The sequence below is a fragment of the Meriones unguiculatus genome, chromosome 1 (genome assembly GCF_030254825.1).
Source record: "Meriones unguiculatus strain TT.TT164.6M chromosome 1, Bangor_MerUng_6.1, whole genome shotgun sequence".
NCBI lineage: Eukaryota > Metazoa > Chordata > Mammalia > Rodentia > Muridae > Meriones > Meriones unguiculatus.
In genome coordinates this window covers 149680991-149700913 of record NC_083349.1, presented here as the reverse complement: position 1 = coordinate 149700913, position 19923 = coordinate 149680991, and the positions used below count along the sequence as shown (strand labels likewise).

The following is a 19923-nucleotide window of genomic DNA, read 5'->3' as shown; positions in this document are numbered from 1 at the left end:
AAGGGCTCCTGTTACCTCCGGACTTGTTCCATTGGTTGAAACCTAGGCCTCTTAGGACGTTTGCGTTACAGCCTCCGCTGAAAAGCCTGGGACTAGTTGGACCTTTTAGATGTAGCGCGTTCTTTGCTGCTCTCCTCCTGCAGCAGTCCCTAAAGCTCCCTGGGTTCTCTACAGTCCCCGCGGTCTCTGGTAGCAGGTTGCTCTGGTACAGCTAAGAGAAGCAAGTTCCCTATGGGCTTGCTACCGAAACAGCAGAATCCTCCTCACACTTGTAAATACTACAAAGCCTGACTGATAGTGACAGTCTAGACTGGCTCCATACCTTCCTAGCAAGCCTCTGCTCTCTAGGAAGGCCCGCCCAAAGCCCCTCCCTAACCAATCACTGGCTGGATCCAAAGCTCGGTAGCATGCCTGCTACTCACTAGTCTGATATCAGATGCTTTGGGAAGAAATCTCCTAAGCATATCAGATTTTATACCGTCCATTCAGAAGTATGGCAGTCCCGGTGGGGAGAAAAATTATACCCTATCAAAAGCAAAACTGTTGTAAGGATTTCAGGATTTGGAATTTGTAAAGAATCAACACAGACAATGACATTTGGTGACATTATCTTTTAAAATGACCCTGTAGAAAATGACCCCAAATATTATAATTTTTATTATGAGTCTGTTTCTCTGTGAGTGTACATCACATGTTTATCAGAGGCCAGCAGAGTGGGTGTGAGCTCTCAAGAGTTGAAGTTACAGGCGGTTGTGAGGGGTCTGGTGGGGGCGCTGAGAAGCAAGCTGGGCCCCTCTGAAAGAGCAGCTAGTGCTCTTGTGTTATATGTGTGAGCACGTGCATGTGACTTTGTGCATACGGTGTTCGAGACCAGCCCCAGAGAGTGGACCTCCTCCTTCCGCCATGTGGGCTATGGAGACAAAACTCATCCTGAGTTTGGCACCAACCTCTGGCTGCCTGTCCAACCTGGCCCTAAACATTAACACCTTCAAAGTATTCTTGTGACAAGTGGGTCACACTCTTTTTAAGAGCCACCGATGTGACTTGACAGTTAAGGATGGAAGACAGTTGGTAACACATCTCTGCCTGTATGGGGAGTTTGGATGCTGAGTGTCATATTTGGTTTGCATGAATACATCTCTATATCTTCAGCCCCAATTAAATACCCTGTATCATACCTTAAGATCTCCGGGGGGAGGGAAGCTAAACACTATTTTCCCCTCAATGTTTCTTTACTCTTAAGAATAATTATCATTGAGCATTAAAATAAATCCCTTTTAAATGCACAGAAACAGCGTGGAGGGAAGAGAATAGTACAATAGATTCCGTATGCAGTTATAAGCTAATGGTGTCCATGCTGAACCCAAGATCGTTAAACATCTTGACACTGTCCTAAATGTGCCCTATTCAAAACTAAGTGGTTTGGAAATTTTTCCTTGAGTGTGTCCAGGTTCTACTTACACTGATGCATTACACGTCTAGAAGATAAGTGGGAAGACTCCAAAACTCTCAGGCAGGTGGGGCTGCTAGAGGAAAAGGTGTCTGAATTCCTGAATCACCACGGAGGCACGCTGTATGAGAAGTAAATCTTTTGCATTGAACCACTGGGTTTGGGCGTTGACTCTTCCAGCAATGAGTTATCGCTGACTAATTTTAGATGTGTGAGAATTAGGGAGGTAGAGGAGAATTCAAGGAAGCAGTTATTGTATGTTCTTAAGGCATCAAATGATAAAATGGAGTGTGGGAAATGCAGGGGGGCATGAGGAGCAGTGCGTAGAGTAAGTGTGGGAAGGAAAGAAACGGGGCCACCAGCCAGCCTCCTATATGTGCATATGTATGTATAATATATATCGGGAACCTTGACCACAAAGTGAGACATAGAACATTTGTCTTCAAAAGTGGAGTCATTCCCTTTAAAATCTTTGTATAATGTCCTTTCCCATCTCGTCCTTCCAACATCACCACCCAGCCCAGTAACCAATGATCTGCCTTCTGTCCCTGTATACTAGGACTTCTAAAGATTCCTGTCTGGTTTACTAAATATTCTGTTACATTATTCTCTATGTCTTCAATGTAAGTGTTTTTAAGACTTTATATGAGTAGGCATTCCTTTTCAGAATTTCAGTTTTAGATTTATAGCAAAATCTAACAAAGGATAAGGAGTAGCCTGTGTTCTCTGTGAAGCTTCCTGTACGCTAGTACTGAATGTATGTCCCTGCTAGTGAGCTCATGCTAGTGCATGGCTGTTAGCTAATGCCCTGGGGCATATGCAGCTTTCTTCTAATATCCATTTTCCCCAAGATTTTCTCATCCGGGACACCTTGTTTCATTGTTGTCATGGCTTCCCAGGTTCTTCTGGGCTATGATGGCTTCTCAGACGTCCCCTTGTATTTTATGTCCTTGGCGCTCCTGAGAACTCTTGTCAGGTGACATTCTCCAAGCAGTCACGGCTCATGGGTTTGGGAAAGAAAGTTAAAGCTGGCAAGGGCTGTTTATACTTCCTTGCATAAAGGTTCACACTGCACAGGGCTTACAGTGTGCTGCTGGCCCGGGCAGCTGTGTGAAGTGGTGTTTCTCAGGGCCCTCCACTTGGATATTAGTTCCACCCTCTGGAAGGAAGTCACTATGAGCCATTTGTGGGAGTGTGTGGGAGGAGGAAGAAGTTATGTTCTCTTCTCCAAGGTAGAGTAACTAACTGAAAGCTTTGTTTGTAATTCTGCCCAGGGGAGCACCCTTCACCGCTATTACTACTTTATTCTGTCTTTGGGTATACCACATTTTGTTCCTCAGGTTCATTTTTTCAGCTTTGAGTGTTGGGGGCTCCTTTTGTTGTCCTGTGTTAAGTTGACATACTTCACTTTTGTGTATGGTAAAGATGGGTGGAAGTGGGATGAAGGGTTTTGAGCACTTTTTGGGTTCTCTGGGGTTACAAGCTTCTCCGGATATTTTTTTGCTTTCCACAGGTACCTTTCTAGAATCAGCCATTTCCCCCTGGAAGTTCACTCCATTTATTTGAAAAAGAACTATGGTATTAGAAATGAAGATTTCCTCTCCAGTTTATTTAATATGCTCTTATTATATTTTTGTATAATACTTTGAGTCTCAACTCTATTGTAGCATGTATCAGTAGTTTACTTTCTGCTGCTAAGTAGGGATTTCTACTTAAATCCAGTTAATGAATATACCATGGTTTGTTTGCCTATGTCCCTGCTGATAAACAGTTGTATAGTATATGTTTTGCTAGAAATTTACTATCAAAATGCATATGCCCGTCTCTGTATACATACGTTTTAATTTTTCTTAGATAAGCATTTAGAAGCAAAGTGGCTAGATATATTCAGGTCTCCAGTGGTCTGCTTGTGAAATTCACAGATTTCATACATTGATGCATTCATACTTCATACATTGCCACGGTGATTATCCTTGGAGGTGGGGCTGTTGGGGGGGGGTGATGTTGCTTAGTTGTCTAGTCCCTCTTATCCCACTGGGAAACAGAAAGAAGTAAGTACCATCTGTGAACCAGAGAGAAGAATTTCACAATAAATTGAATCTGCCACTTTGATGATGCCATAATCTGTGCAAGATAACTCCCTGTTGTATCTGAGCTATCCGGTGAGTGCATGGTGTTTTATTATAGCAGCCCAGTGGACCGACACTGTAGCTGCGCACACAACTGTCAAACCACCTTCCACAGGGACTGCACCAGTTTTCATTCTCCCTAGGGTGTGGGAGTTCTAATAATGCCGTAACCTGAAAAACAGTTGGTCAGTATTTTATTATTATTATTATTATTTCAGCAAATTCAAGAAGTGTGTGATGGAATCTTAGTGGAGTTTTGGTTTTGCTCTAGAGGTTTATGGTAGTCACTTTCTTTCCCTGTGTTTGTTTTCTGTATATCTTCTTCCACATTATCACTGGGTATGATCACATTTTTTTTTATTGGCTTTAAAAATTATTTGCTTAAAATGCTGAAAATAAGTGACAGACAGGTTTCTGGTATGGATGGGGGATGGGCTCATAAGACCCCACTCCTTGCGAGGGGATGTTAGCAGTTGGCAGCTGCTGGGTAAAGGTTAAGTAATTTACAGTGTATGGTCAATGGCAAGTTACTCATGATCCAGTGGATAGCTCCACATCCTTCTGCATGTGGGTAGCACCCACTGAGTTAATGGCATACAAGACAAAAGAAGAGACCATGAAGGTTGGGTCTTCTTGCAGGTATTATGAGGTCATTGCATGAGTCTGTCATTTGCTGTGAACTTTCAACACACCAGGTTTTCTGCAAGGCTTTGCCACCAGTTTTGCTTTTATCAGCATTTGTGCAAACTTCATTCCTTGGAGGTAATTTCTCTGTCTTCTGCCTTTCCTGAAAATTAATTGGCATTGTTATTCCATCCTCTTTATTTTCTCCCACATGATCTACTGAACTAGTGGCATGATTGATAGCTAAGCTGAAACCAAAATCTTAATGGGAGTTAGAACATTATCTATAGCTTTTCTTTTTCATATCCATGGCTAGTTATTTAAATCTGTTGTGCCACTCATTACTTATTGTCAAAACAGATTCATTAATATTTGTTAAGATGCTGTAAGACCACACCACTGAGAAGCTGGAATTAGTGTAATGTCTGGTAAAGTGGTAAGTGCTTGCCTGAGGTGTCCCCTCCAAGTTCATAGGTTGAAACCCTCACTCACAATGTGACTGGATTTAGCTCTCTTTCCCTCTCCTCTCTCTCCAACACAGTCACAGTTTCTCCCTTCCCTTCCCTTCCCTTCCCTTCCCTTCCCTTCCCTTCCCTTCCCTTCCCTTCCCTTCCCCTCTCTCCCTCTGTCTGTCTCTGTCTCTGTCTCTCTCTCTTTCACAAACTCATACACACTGAGGGAAGGGGAGGGGAAAAGGGATAGAGGGAAGGGAAGGGAGCACTCTTGAGGCAACTGCAAAGTACACACTGAAAAAGTTGCTATCAGCAGTCCAAGAAATTGAGCTTCCTAAGAACTCAGTTATACCACCATGACCCTGGACTTGCAACCTTCAAAAACTGTAAGAGACACAAGAACTGTGGGCAAGTCACCTTGTCAGAGCTATTTAGTTATAATAATAACCCAAACAGTGTTCACAAGATACTCTGTGACATTGGTAATGCTGACTATATCAAATTAAGGTAAACTTGCTTGAACAATACCAGATAGATGGTTGAAAGCAAGATGAGAATGCTGCAAAACAAGTCCCTCAACTCTGTGTCAAATATTTAATTCTGTGTACAAATATTTAGTTTTGTAGCCTCATTTAATGTCCTGTTTTATTTTTCCACAGAAGGAAAAACACATTCACAAAGGCCTTACTGTATGAAATCAAAACTGAAACATAACCTAGTACCCACTAGGCACTTAACATCCAATCCAGTGGAAAAGAAAGAGGAGGTGGAGGGATTTGGTTGAGGACAGAAGACACTAATAACTGGAAGGCTCTCTGTTATTTTTATTTTAAAAGTAGATACACTTGAAAATGTGTAGAGTAAAGGAAACATAAGAGGAAGAAAAATTAAACCCTGAAAGATATAGGAATAAGATGTTGCTACAATTAAAGACTACAAACTGATTATCAGTTTACACTGAGTTTTTTTTTTTTTTTTTTTTTTTTGCTGTTGTTGTTGTTTTGTTTTCTTTTGTTGTTTTGTTTTGCAAACTCAGGCTTATTAAGTTCAACTAGGTTTTATGTTCTCAAGCTTATCTTCCTCCCACTATAGGAAGAATCCAAGTCCTTTGGCTTTTAGCATGTAATTATCATGGGCAGTGTTTGGTATTTGTTTGGAATTTGTTTTTTAAAACTTTTTGTTGGTTCTTTGTGAATTTCACATCATTTCACCCCAATCCCACTAATTTCTTCCTCCCTCCTCATGATCCTTAAAATCTCCCCCTTCCAACAGAGAGAGAGAGAACAAAAAGGCCATGTGGAAGCTATAGAGTGTCACAGTGTGTCCCGCATATACCCTTTCGTCCACACTCGTTTGCTTTCAAATGCTCACTGCAATGACTCCTTGGTCTGGTCCAAGGCCCCTGGCTTTTACTACACTCTCAATACTGCATCCTCCCTGGGACTCACTCTGCTTGGATATTCTGTTGTTGCCCTGTGTCATGGAGGTCCTATAGACTTGGATCTGTAAAACTAGCCTTTTCATGCACTTCAGAAGTTCATCAATGGGGTAGGCCTCTGGGTGGGCCAACCCAGAGCCCTGGATCTGGGCCTGAGAGGTGTGTAAGCTGGTCAGCCCACTGGCTCTCTCATTCTCATGGCCCAGGGTCTGGCTCACCAGCAACTCCTGAAACCAGGGCCAGCTCTACCGTGCTGCCCAGGGGAGGTGAAGGGTCCGCTCTCCCAAATGATGCAGCAGATGAAGAATGTGGCCAGTTCTCCCACTCTTATAACGCCAGGGCCAGCTTTCCTGTCTGCCATAGATGGCAAGGGACAAGAGGGAAGAGAAAGCCCTCTCTCTCTCTCTCTCTCTCTCTTTCTCTCTCTCATTTGCACCATTGCCCAGACAAGAGGCAGGGCCAGCTCTCTCACAATCATGCCCTGTAGGACAGGTCTCCCTGTCTGGTGACTTTGGGGCCAGCTCTCTTCCCTGCCAGTGGTGGCAAAGGCAGAAGGGGAAGGGGGTGGACATTTCTCCTTTGCCTATGTCACCACATGGCAGAAGAGTGGCGGGGCCAGCTCTCCCAAGCATACACCCTCGGGGCCACCTCACCCATATCCTCTGCCATCAGGGTCAAGTGGAGGGTAGGGAAAGCTCCTGTGCTCTCATGGCCCAGTCTGGGCCTACTCTCCTGCCCATCACTGGTGGTGAGGACAAAAGTGAGGGGAGGGGAACTCTGCCTTGGTGACACCACTGCATAGCAAACAAGAAGCAAGGCCAGATCTCCCACATTCTCATCCTCGGGGATGGATCACCTGCAGTCCTCACATTAAGGGCCAGCTCAGTATACTATCCAGATGAGGTATAGGATCTGCTCTCCTGAGTGCTGCAGTAGGTGAGGGGCAGGGGCAGCTCTCCTGCTCTGTTGACCTGGGGGCCAGATCTCCTGCTTGCCACAGGTGACTAGGGGAAGAGGGGAGCACATCTCTTGTTCACATCACTCCACAGCATACAAGTGGCAGGGACAGATCTCCCACACTCACACCATCTCCCAACCACTGCAGCTGGTGAGAGGCAGGAACAGCTCTCCTGCTCTCATGACCCCAGGGCCAGATCTCCTGCCTGCCACAGGTGGTGAAGGTGCAAGGGGGGAGGAGGGTACCTCTTCCTCACTTATGTCACCAAACAGGAGATGAGCAGAAGGGCCAGGTCTCTTACACTCACATCCTTGGGGGCCTGGCTCACCAGCAACTACAGGACCGCTCTCCAGAGAACTTCAGCGGACTAGGGGTGGGGTCAGCTCTCCTGTCCTCATGCCCCCAGGACTAGCTCTCCTAGGATTCCCAGATGAGGGGTGGGGCTAGTTCTGTAGAGCCCTCAGACTTCCACAAGCTGCAGCCCAGGAACATCCGCCTGGCATTTAGTGATAACAGGCCCCTGCTGCTTCAGTGCCACAAACTCAGATGTGGCCCCTGGTGGCAGCACAGGCCAGGACCCCACCATGGTCCCAGGTGCTATGGCCGGCAACTCACATCAGGCTGTTCCTCACTACCCTGAGGTCGCAATTCTCTTTTCATTGTGCCTGCATCCTTCTGTTGCTCTTTCTCTTGCATTTCTCCACCACTTACTTGCTCCTGTTAGAGGTATCTGGGGTCTGAGTATCTGGGGTCGTCTCAGGGGTGGTCCCAGGTGTGCAGTGCCCAGTGCATCATGGTACATGGCAGGGTTCATCCCGGACATGGTCTGCTGCTCCAGGCCTTGTGCTTGCTAGGCAAACACTTAAGTACTTATTCATAATCCTAACAAATACCATATTCTTGATAACTGATTTCTCAGCATATTACTTGATCTGGTCTCAAAATGTTTATATATATAATTCTATTTTGTATTTCAAAACAGCACAAAAATATTGCTGAACAATTTTAATTTTATGTTAAACACATATAAGAGGGGAAATATGAACTAAATTCATATGAACTAATTTCAGAACTAAATTCAAAACTCATTGAAGATTTTAATCTAAAAAAGATAGTCTTTGCTTACTAATGCTATACTTCTTTTATTAAGCACAGTCCCTGATAATCTGATTTTTCTTTATTCCTTCAATTTCCTCAGTAATCTGATTCCTGCTCTATTAACCAAGGAATCTTGAGACTTTGAGATGAATTATGAGAAATATGTGTATAGAAAAACATGAGTTTCAGAGTGAAGACACAGAGAGAAGCCAAACCACTCATTGCTTGGCTGACAGGCTTTGACAGCCCCCCCCCCCGAAAAAATGCAACCCCTACTGAGAAGCAAATGTTGGAAATGATGGACTTCCATGGGCTCTGGAGCGAATGGGCCTTCAGGGCCTTAGAGCTTTCTTTTCTGTGGCTTATTTCTGCCAGTAGTGGTTGGCATCTGCAGGTACTCTACCTAGCAGTGTATCAAAGCAGATACTGAAACTAATAACCAAACCTTGGGCAGAGTGCAGGGAATCATATGAAAGAAGGGGGAGTTAGTATGACCTAGAGGGGACAGGAGCTCCACAAGGACCAAATATATCAGGGCACAGAGGTCTTTTATGAGACTGTTTCTCCAACAAAGGACCATGCATGAATATAACCTAAAACCCTGTCTTGGATGTAGCCCGTGGTAGCTCAGTATCCAAGTGGGTTCCCTAGTATTGGGGACAAGGATTATTTCTGACATGAACTCAGTGATTAGCTCATTGATCTCCCCCTTCCCCCCGAGGGCAGAGCAGCCTTACTAGGGCCACTGATAAGGACATTACAGCCAGTCCTGAAGATACCTGATAGGCTAGGGTCAGATGGAAGGGGAGGAGGACCTCCCCTATCAGTGGACTTGGCAGGGAGGAGATGAGGGAGGGAGGATGGGATTAGGAGGGAAAGAAGGAGGGGGCTATGGCTGGGATACAAGTGAATGACCTGTGATTAAAATAAAATAATAAAAAAAAGAAATGTGATGCTCTTTCTTGTCTGTAAAGGCTCTAGATTTTCATAATTTTGGGTACTTCAAGGAGATAATGACACATTCCTAACTCACAGATACCCATAGTTAAGTTAGCTAGTTTTCCCAAAATCTAGTATATAATGAATTCAAAATACCTTTGTAAATAATGGATTTGGCATTGAAACAGAAGGAATTCACAGTCTAAACTGTGACGGTGTGCTTCTGCAGCTACTTCATCTTATAAATTTACTACTAATATGCACACATTCTTTGGCTTCACTGAGACACTGAGAAGCACATTTACATTTAATTGCATGGAAAATTAGTAGAGATGGGTTTTATAAAGAATCCTGCACAGGGTAGAAAAATCTGGTAATCTACTGACTCGGCAATACTTTTGAAAGTGACAGTGCTTCGAGAACTAAATGAAACGTCTACAGCACAGTTTACATAGGACTTCAGAGTCTGCAATGTCACTCTTTGTCCTTATTTTCAGAAAAATGTTTCTCTGAAAATGAGTTTTGCCAAATCATTCACTATTGTCTCTGCTTAATGCATTTCAATAGGCACCTTCATTCACCCTGAATCAATTCCAATAGATTCATTTTGTTTAGAAACTCTTCCCCTGACTATTTCAAACTAGCTTAGCTAAAACTCATTCTCTTTTTGCAGATATCCTTTGTTTTTTTGTTTGTTTGTTTTTGTTTTTTGTTTTCCTGATGGATGTGTTCTATTCCTTTATATGTGAGCTTCCACCAGAGAAAATCTTTTTATTATACCCACATGTGACTTTCAAAGCATCAGGAAAATCCTATCCCTGAAAACAAGTCACCAAATTCTAGGGGTTCTCTAACTAAACTTCACTCTCACTAGACATTCATTAATGGTGGACAGTCTCCCTCAGGGTTTTCTGTAGAGTCTCCTTGTACCTTGGGACTCAGTCTACCCTCCAAAGCTTTCAGTCCTCTGGATTTAGCCTCTGGATGAGGAAAATGGTCAATTTTCCATGGATCAAACCTGTAAATGGGGCTTACCTTTTATGCTCACCTTTACAGCTTCAGAGTTTAGCTGCTTGGCCATACCAAACTGTAGTGCAGGCTGGGAAAGGTAGTCTAGCTAAGTGTCCAAGAAAAATAGCTTGTAGTTATGGTGAACAGTTTGTAAGTCCCCATGATACCGCGCCTGCTCTTTCTACATCTTTTAAGAACTGTTTTTCATGCCAGAGAAAGCCCCTGCTCCCCTTACTAGGGATCCCACTTGGAGACAGTCTATAGGGTACATCTGAGTTGGGGCTTTTGGTCCTCTCCATGCAATGTCCATTCTCTCACATGAACTCAGTGGCAGGCTCTCTGATCACCTCCCCCTGGGAGGTGCAGCCTTGCCAGGCCACAGAGGAAAACAATGAAGCCAGTTGTGATGAGACCTGATAGACTAGGGTCAAATAGAAGGCTAGGGGGACCTCCCCTATCAGTGGACTAGGGGAGGGATATAGGGGGATAAGAGGGAGGGAGGATAGGATTGGGAGGAGATGAGGGAGGGGGCCACAGCTAGGATACAAATTGAATAAATTGTAATAAATGATAATAATAAAAAAGAACAGTTTTTCATTTCTTTTAATTTACCAGCCTATTAAATAAACAGACAGTTAATGAATGTATATTACATGTTATGACCATCACAAGGGGCAATTGTGAAGTGTGAGTGAGCATTTTTCTTTTTCTACTATTTTCTTTTTTTTTTTTCTTTCATTTTTCTAGGCAGGGTTTTTCTGTGTAGCCTTAGCTAGACTGGACTCACTTTGTTGATAGGCTGGCCTCGAACACACAGAGATGGACCCATCTCTGCCTCCCAAAGTGCTGGGATCACAGAGATATGCCACTGAGCCCAGCTAGGGTAAGCATTTCTTTTTAAAATTTTTTTAATTTATTATTTATTACAATGTATTCACTTTGTATCTCTGCTGTGGCCCCTTCCCTCTACTCCTCCCAATTGCTCCTTCCATCCCTCTTTTCCTCCTATGTCCCTCTCCTAGTCCACTGATTGGAAAGGTCCTCCTCCACTTCCATCTGATCCTAGCCTAAAAGGTCTCATCAGGACTGGCTGCATTGTTTCCTCTGTGGCCTGGCAAGGCTGCTCTCCCAGGGGAAGGTGATCAAAGAGCTGGCCCCTGAGTTCATACCAGAGACAGCCCCTGCTCCCCTTACTAGGGTATCCACTTGGAGACTGATTCTATGGGCTACATCTGAGCAGGGGTTTTAGGTCTCTCCACACATGCTCTTTTATTGGGGTATCAGTCTCTGCAGGGGCCCCTGGGCCCAGTTTTTTTTTTTTGTTTGTTTGTTTGTTTGTTTTGTTTTGTTTTGGCTCTGTTGGCTTCCTTTTGGAGCTCCTGTCCCTTCCAGGTCTCTTTATCTTCCCCTTCTTTCATAAAATTCCATGGACTCTGCCCAAAGTTTGCCTCTGTGTCTCAGCCTCTGTCTCAATACCCCAATCAGTAGAATCTTTCAGAAGCCATCAGTAGTGGGTTTCTGTCCAGTTCCCTGTTTTGTCGTGTTTCTGATATCTATCGCATTTGCCCTTCTGAATAGGGATTGAGCATCTTCCCTAGGCTCATCTTCCTTGTTTTTTAACCTTTTTAGGACTGTAGATTTTAGTATGTTCATTCCATATTATATGTCTAATATCCACGTATAATATCCACGTGTATACCATGTGTGTCTGTTTCTGGGTTATCTCACTCAAGATGATCTTTTCTAGTTCCCACAATTTGCCTGCAAATTTCATGATTTCCTTGTTTTTAATAGCTGAGTAATATTCCATTGTGTAAATGTACCACAATTTCTCTATCCATTCCTCCATTGAGGGACATCTAGGTTGTTTCCAGATTGGTTTGACTCTAACCAAGCAAGTCAAAGACCTTTATGAAAAAAACTTCAAGTCTCTGAAGAAAGAAATTGAAGAAGATATCAGAAGAAGATGCAAAGATCTCCCATGCCCATGGATTGGTAGGATTTACATAGTGAAAATGGCCATCCTACCAAAAGCAATCTACAGAGTCAATGCAATTCCCATCAAAATACCAACACAATTCTTTACAGAACTTGAAAGAACAATTCTCAATTTCATATGGAATAACAAACAAACAAAAAAACCCAATATTGTTAAAGCAATCCTGTACAGTAACAGATCTTCTGGAGGTATCTCCTTCCCTGATCTCAAGCTGTACTATAGAGCCACAGTAATAAAAACTGCATGGTACTGGCAGAGAAACAGTTTGGAGGATCAATGGAATCGAATAGAAGACCAGAAATAAACCCACACATCTACGGATGCTTGAGTTTTGACAAAGAAGCCAAAACGATAAAATAGGGTAAGCATTTCTTACCTAGAATCTATCTAACATCGTATGATATGTTTCTCTGTCCCCAGGGCCTTTTTTTGTTAAATGTGCATCACAGATGAACTCTTGAATTTTTCCCCCTAACAAGGTACCAAATACCTGGCGATTGGCACTCTCGTTTCTAGGCCTGATTGCCAGAGGTCCTCATCAGCCACGACTGTGGTCAGAAAGGCAGACTTTTGGAAAAATGATTTTGGGGTGAGATTATTTAATATCTGGATGTGAGGTCAATCCCATCACTGAAGATCGGTGGAACATTGTCTCGGGTTTGTGGCAGTGAGCTATTAGCTAAAGCTCCCACTCTTGAGAAGTTGAGCTTGTAAATTTGTAGACTGGAATAAGAAGCTTGTTTTGCATACCAAGCAGCTGTAAAAAGAAAAAAAAGAACTCATTAAAAGGACATTAAAACTAAATGGCTCTTGCCAACCTCCTTCAACAGGAGAGGACACTGGCAAAATGAGATGAGACTAGGACCGATTTACAGTCAGTTGAAATGGAGGGCACAAACCAGTGGGTTTCCTCTGTAGCGTGAAGAGGCAACATTGCTAGAAGAGGCAGGTCAGAGGAAGCTGCAACAGATACAGAACATAACCACACCCCGCATTTTGAAGAGGGCACGCCAAAGACTGAGATGAAACAGGACATGTGTGAAGGGAAGACATGGATTACAGCCGTAGACCGCTGCAGTTCCCTGGGCGTCTGTGTCCCTCCGCTCCGGTTCTTTCGGCGTCTCTGAATCCATAAGCCCTCAGAACTGGGATTTAGGAAAGGTCTGGTGCCCTCTCTCTGTTGAATGTTCCCTGCTACATTTATATAGGATGCTGAAGTGCATTCCATGTTGCCTTGTGTAGCACTGCACCTTCTCAGAAAGCTACTGCACACTCACCACACCCAAAGCCACTGAGTGCAGTGTGAGGAAGATTTATGGAGACAGCATCACTGAGCCCAACTGCAGCTAAGCCACCACATCGCACCAATGTGTCTCTCTAAGACAGATTGTAGTAGCCTTTACTACAAACGCCATACTATCAAGTTGGCAGAAACAACACATCCTGATGTGCAGCCATCACCAGAGGATCACAAAAAATATGAGAATAGAAAGCAAGGCAAATGGATGCTTCTCAAAAAACACACTGTTGTCCAGACCCCAAAGTGGAAGAAAATGCAACAACTACGTGATGAAAATGAACACAATGATTTGAAACTGAGAAGAAAAGCATTTCAAATAAATCAGGAAGGCAGTTAACAACACAAATAAGAAATGCAGCTGTGAGCTAGAGATCACCGAAAACAGCCAAACCAAAGTCCTGGAGTGGAAGAACTCAACTGATAATCAAGATTCAAAATCACTTTGTATCCCCCCCTGTAGCTCCCTCCCTCCTCCTCTCCCAATTCAACTCTCCCTCCCCCTTCTCCACCAGTGTCCCTCCTCAAGTCCACTGATAGGGGAGGTGTTCCTCTTCTTCCTTCTGATCCTAGTCTATCAGGTCTCATCAGGAATGGCTGCATTGTCTTCCTCTGTGGTCTGGTAAGACTGCTCCCCTCTCAGGGGGAGGTGATCAAAGAGCAGGCCAATCAGTTCATGTCAAAGACAGTCTCTGGTCCCATTACTATGGAGCCTACTTGGACTCTGAACTTCCATGGGCTACATCTGTGCGGGGATTCTAGGTTATCTCCATCAATGGTCCTTGGTTGGAGTATCAGTCACAGAAAAGACCCCTGTGTCCAGAGGTTTTGGATCTGTTGCTCTCCTTGTGGAGCTTCTGTCGTCTCCAGATCTTGCTATCTCCCCCTTCTTTCATAAGATTCCCTGAACTCCACCCAAAGTTTGGCTATAAGTCTCAGCATGTGCTTCGATACCCTGCAAGGTAGAGCCTTTCAGAGGCCCTCTGTGGTAGGCTCCTGTCCTGTTCCCTGTTTTCTCCCTCTTCTGATGTCCATCCTCTTTGCCGTTGTGAATTGGGATTGACCATCTTAGCCAGAGTCCTCCTTCTTGATTAGTTTCTTTAGGTGTGCAGATATTAGTAGGTTTATCCTATATTACATGTCTAATATCCACTTATGAGTGAGTATATACCCTGTGTGTCTGTCTGCTTCTGGGATACCTCACTCAGGATGATCTTTTCCTGTTCCCACCATTTGCCTGCAAATTTCATGATTTATTGATGAGTAATATTACATTGTGCAGATATACCACAATTTCTGTATCCATTCCTCTACTGAGGGGCATCTGGGTTGTTTCCAGCTTCTGGCTATCACAAATAAAGCTGCTACAAAAATGGTTGAGCAAATGTCCTTGTTGTATACCTGAGTGTCTTTTGGATATATGCCTAGGAGTAGTATAGCTGGATCTTGAGGAAGCACTATTCCTAATTGTCAGAGAAAGTACCAGAATGGGACCTCATGAAACTGAAAAGCTTCTGAAAAGCAAAGGACACTGTCATCAGAACCAAAAGACTGCCTACAGATTGGGAAATGATCTTCACCAACCCTACATCTGACAGAGGGCTGATATCCAGAATATATAAAGAACTCAAGAAGTTCAGCAACAAATCAGTTAATCCAATTAAAAAATGGTGTACAGAGCTAAACAGAGAATTCTCAAGAGGGGAATGTCAAATGACAAAGAAAAACTTAAAGAAATGCTCAGTGTCCTTAGTCATCAGGGAAATGCAAATAAAAACGACCCTGAGATTTCACCTTACACCCATAAGAATGGCTAAGATCAAAAACTCAAGTGACAACACTTGCTGAAGAGGATGTGGAGAAAGGGTAACCCTCCTTCACTGCTGGTGGGAATGTAAACTTGTACAACCACTTTGGAAATCATATTACTATTTCAGAAATTATTTTTAAAAGCTTTTATTTTCTTCCCATCTGCTATGCACATTATAAATTTGGCTGGCAGAAAACCCATCTGCGTTAAGACCAACAATTATGTCATTTCAGTCTTGTCTGAGTTTAAGCAACACAACTCATGTAAACATGGCTTCATTTGATCTTGTTCCAAAAGCACTCACCATAATTTGTTTGCATTGTTTCTTTGCTAATAATGAAAAGTTGATATATTATTAAAATTAAGTTTAAAATCTTTTTTTTGAGAATGTAAAACATGAATACTGTATTTACATAATTTCCACCCTTCCCTCTCCCCTGCAACTCCTCCTGTGTCTTCCTAAAGTTCATACCTCTTTATTGTACATGCACAAGCACATACACACACACACACACAAGGAGCATATTGCTTCTATTTAGCATTACTTTATGTGTATTTGTTTAGGAGTTAACATTTATATAAAGGAAGGCCTTTTCCTGACTAGAGCAGTTCTCACATCAGGCACCATAGTCATATTTATGTCAAAATTAAATGCTTTTCTAAAATGGGATCTGTCAGATCCCCACGTCCCCTTCAATAAGCATAGCTTGATTAAATGAGAACCTTGGCTTAACTTAATCTCATAAACGTCAGAGATTTGACATTTGGCCATGAGAGAATGTTATTATTTCTAGGCCATGTTTTATGTTTGTCTTTTAAGATCCCATTTCCTCTATTAGTAATCTGGAAAACCTAGATTTTCTTGATGCAGTGAGTGGCTCTGCATGGATAATGTAGTCATAGCGTTCTGATGACTGCACTGCACTTTAGCTGACATGGTATCATTTACCATGACCTCACAAAGGATTTCGTATGCTCACAGTATTTTAAGGCCTGAGATTTATCACCTTTCCTTCTTCCAGTATGCTGCTGCCCAGGGCTCTGATCTCTGGGGCAGTTCATGACGACATCAGCACCCTGATGCTTTGCTATGTGGTCTGTGTGGAGGAGAAGCTCTCAGGAGTGGCCTCTTCCTCGTAGTCCTGTGGGAGCCCTATAAAAAGAACACAGCCTTATGGAATGCCTTGTTCAATCCCACCTCAGGTTCTGCCTTTCTCCCTGCTGCATTGCCTGCTTGCATCTTCCTGCCCAGAGCCTGTGTTCCAACATCTCTATCCCTCCCCACAATCTCCTTATTTATACTCCCTTCTCTGCATAAATTTCATGACAGCATCTTTAAAGACAATGTTTAGGGCACGTCTTGATCAGCCGCATAGAAATGCCTTGTTTAAATACTACATTTATGTGTGAGTGTGTGTACTTGTATATCATGACCATGTGTACAGATGTCAGAAGACAAAATTTTTGAGTCCCAGAAACAGAACTCTGGTGGTCGTTCTTGGCAGGAAGTGTCTTTGCTTGCAGAGTCATCTTGCAGCCTAAGATATGTCTTCTTTCCTATTGAATCAGTTTCCAGTCTGGATTGCAGCCCACTGTAGGAATAGGCTCCCTCAAGTCGTCCTGTTTCATCATATCTTAGGATTTCCATCATTCTTGGTTCTCAGTCATTCCATTTTCCTTTAGTTTCTGCTCTTTGTTGTCTTTCCATAGGTTTAGTCATTTCAGGGCTTCCTATTTTAGTCATTACCCCTGCTATGCCTCAACAATCAAATTTAGCACTTCAGGGAGAGCTGAATTTATGAAGATATGTGTGACTCTCAAAAGTTAGCAAGGCAGATCATATTTTAAATTCACTTCAGGGAATTCAAAACTTGAAGGAACCTCAATAGAAATTACTCTCTTCGATAAACTGAAAGTCCATTAAAAGAGTGAAGTTTTGTTTGTTTGTTTTGTTTTGTTTTAATGCTTTCCCCTATTAATTTGAAGCTTTTGTTCTGAGTTTTCCCAGGTTGCTAAGGATTAAGTTATCATCAAAAATTAGTTTTGCAGGACACTTTATCTTAGCATTCATTTAAAGAAATTAAACTTAGTTGTTGCAGTTTTATTACATGTCATTTGCATGTTGCCCAGGGTGGTGATATGAATGCTAGTGTTTTCCAAACATTAAGTGTTGAAACCCCTGTGACAATAAGGGGTGGGACACCGGATGTAATTAGATAATGAGTACAAAACCCACACTGATAGGGAAAGAGCCTTTATCAAAAAAGCTATGGAGAGTGTCTCGAGAGTGTTTCTTCTTGGGCTGTATGAAGTCACAAAGAAGAGACTCGGAGAGTGACCCCAAAAGACATCATCTCTATCAGTGCAGAGCTCACTCAGGAGTGTAACAGAGAGTGGGAGGGGATGAGTTGAGTGGCAGCCCGTGAGTAATGTGCTCTGAAGTATAGATTGAAAGATTCTACTTTGGCTCAATCTGAGCGAAGACATGGCTTTGGCCAGTGGTGAGCCTGGTGATGAGGTTGATCCTTGGGACCAATATGGCTTAAGGAGGTCTTGGGTGTCTAACCTCTAGATAAGTAAGAAATATATTTCTGTTTTCTGGCTCAGGATTTGCAATCTTTTGATGAGGAATATTTCATGCTCTTGTCTGTCTGTTGGCTTATGCATTTTGTACCTCTGCTGGCAATACTGTTATCTCTTCAGAGATCTGGATGTCCTCAACTAACCCACGTATTATTATTATTATTAGTCAATAATATTGTTTTCAATATTGCTACACTGTAACTCTCAGGGTCAAGGTTAAAATCATTTTCACCATTCTATGCTACTGAACATAGTACTACACATATGAGAAATAACAAAATAAACACTAAAATTAATTAATTAAAACACCCTTTATGGTGGTTATCTTTAAATGTCAACTTAACACAGTGTAGGATCATCTGGGAAGGAAGCCTCAATGGAAGCTTGTCTACATTCAGTTGGCCTTTGGGCTGGGTCTGTGGGGAATTATCATATTAAGTTAGTTTATGTGGGAAGACTCATCCCACTGTGGGCAGCACCATTCCCTAGACAGGAAGTCCTGAACTGTATCAGCAGAGAAACCTAGCTGAGCCAAAGCAGCAAGCAAATGAGTACACACACATCTGTTCTCTGTTCTCAACCTTTGATGCCATGTGCTTTGGCTTTTACACAATGGTGGGCTATAAATTGTAAGTCAAATAGATCCCTTCCCCCACCAAGTTGTTTCTTTTGTCAAGATCCTTTATCATAGCAACATAAAGTTACAGTACCCTTCTCTCCTACTTATTTTTTTAAATTTTTTTTATTTTATTTTATTTTTTTTATCAGTTACATTTTATTAACTCTGTATCCCAGCCGTGTCCCGATTCCTCATTCCCTCCCAGTCCCTCCCTCCCTCCATAAATCTCCACCGTGCCCCTTTCCAAGTCCACTAATAGGGGGGACCTCCTCCCCATTCATCTGATCTTGTTTTATCAGGTATCTTCAGGACTGGCTGCAAAGCCCTCCTCTGTGGCCTAACAGGACTGCTCCTCCCTTCGGGGGTGGGGAGACCAAAGAGCCAGTCATTGAGTTCCTGTTAGAAATAGTCCTTGTTCCCCTCACTTTGGGAAACCAATTGGTTACTGAGCTACCACAGGCTACATCTGAGTGGAGGTTCTAGGTTATATCCATACATGGTCCTTGGTTGAATGTCAGTCTCAGAAAAGACCCTGTGCCCAGATATATTTGGTCCTTGTGGAGCTCCTATCCTTTCCCCATCAGACTAACTCCCCTTCTTTCTTATGATTCCCTGTACTCTGCCAAAGGTTTGGTCATGAGTCTTTGCTTTGAAAACACTGCTAGTTAGAGTCTTTCAGATGCGCTCAGTAGACTCCTGTCATACATTCAATGCACATCCCATCTGTCTTTCTAAACGAGGATTGATCATCTTACCCCATGTCCGCTCAATTGATTATCTTTTTTAGGTGTATAGATTTCATTATGTTTATCATATCTTATAGGTCTATATAAGTGAGTATATCCCATGTTTGTCTTTCTCCTTCTGGGATATTTCGCTCAGAATGATCTTTTCTAGATCCCACCATTTGCCTGCAAATTTCATGATTTCCTCCTTTTTGATTGCTGAGTAGTATTCCATTGTATAAAAATACCACAATTTCTGTACCCATTCCACTGTTGATGGACATCTGGGTTGTTTCCAGGTTCTGGCTATTACAAATAGAGCTGCTATAAACATGGTTGAGCAAGTGTCTTTTTGTGTACTTGACCAAACTTTGGGTATATACCTAGCAGTGGTATAGCTGGGTCTGGAGGAAGCACTATTCCTATTTGTCTTAGAAAGCGCCAGATAGATTTCCAAAGTGGTTTTACCAGTTTACATTCCCACCAGCAGTGGAGGAGGGTTCCCCTTTCTCCACAACCTCTCCAGCATGTGTTATCGCTTGAGTTTTTCATCTTGGCCATTCTGATGGGTGTAAGGTGATATCTCAGGGTCGTTTTGGTTTGCATTTCCCTGATGGCTAATGAGGATGAGCATTTCTTTAAGTGTTTTTCTGCCATTCGATATTCCTCTGTCGAGAATTCTCTGTTTAGCTCTGTTCCCCATTTTTTAATTGGATTACTTGGATTGCTGCTTTTCAGCTTCTTTAGTTCTTTGTATATACTGGATATGAGTCCTCTGTCAGATAAAGGGT

The 19923-nt window shown here is 42.8% G+C and overlaps 1 long non-coding RNA gene across 2 annotated transcripts in view; it reads left to right on the top strand.

The window, feature by feature from the left end:
* LOC132648337 (uncharacterized) overlaps window positions 1-19923 on the top strand; it is a 99494-nt gene that overhangs the window by 2291 nt on the left and 77280 nt on the right. The window lies entirely within an intron of this gene.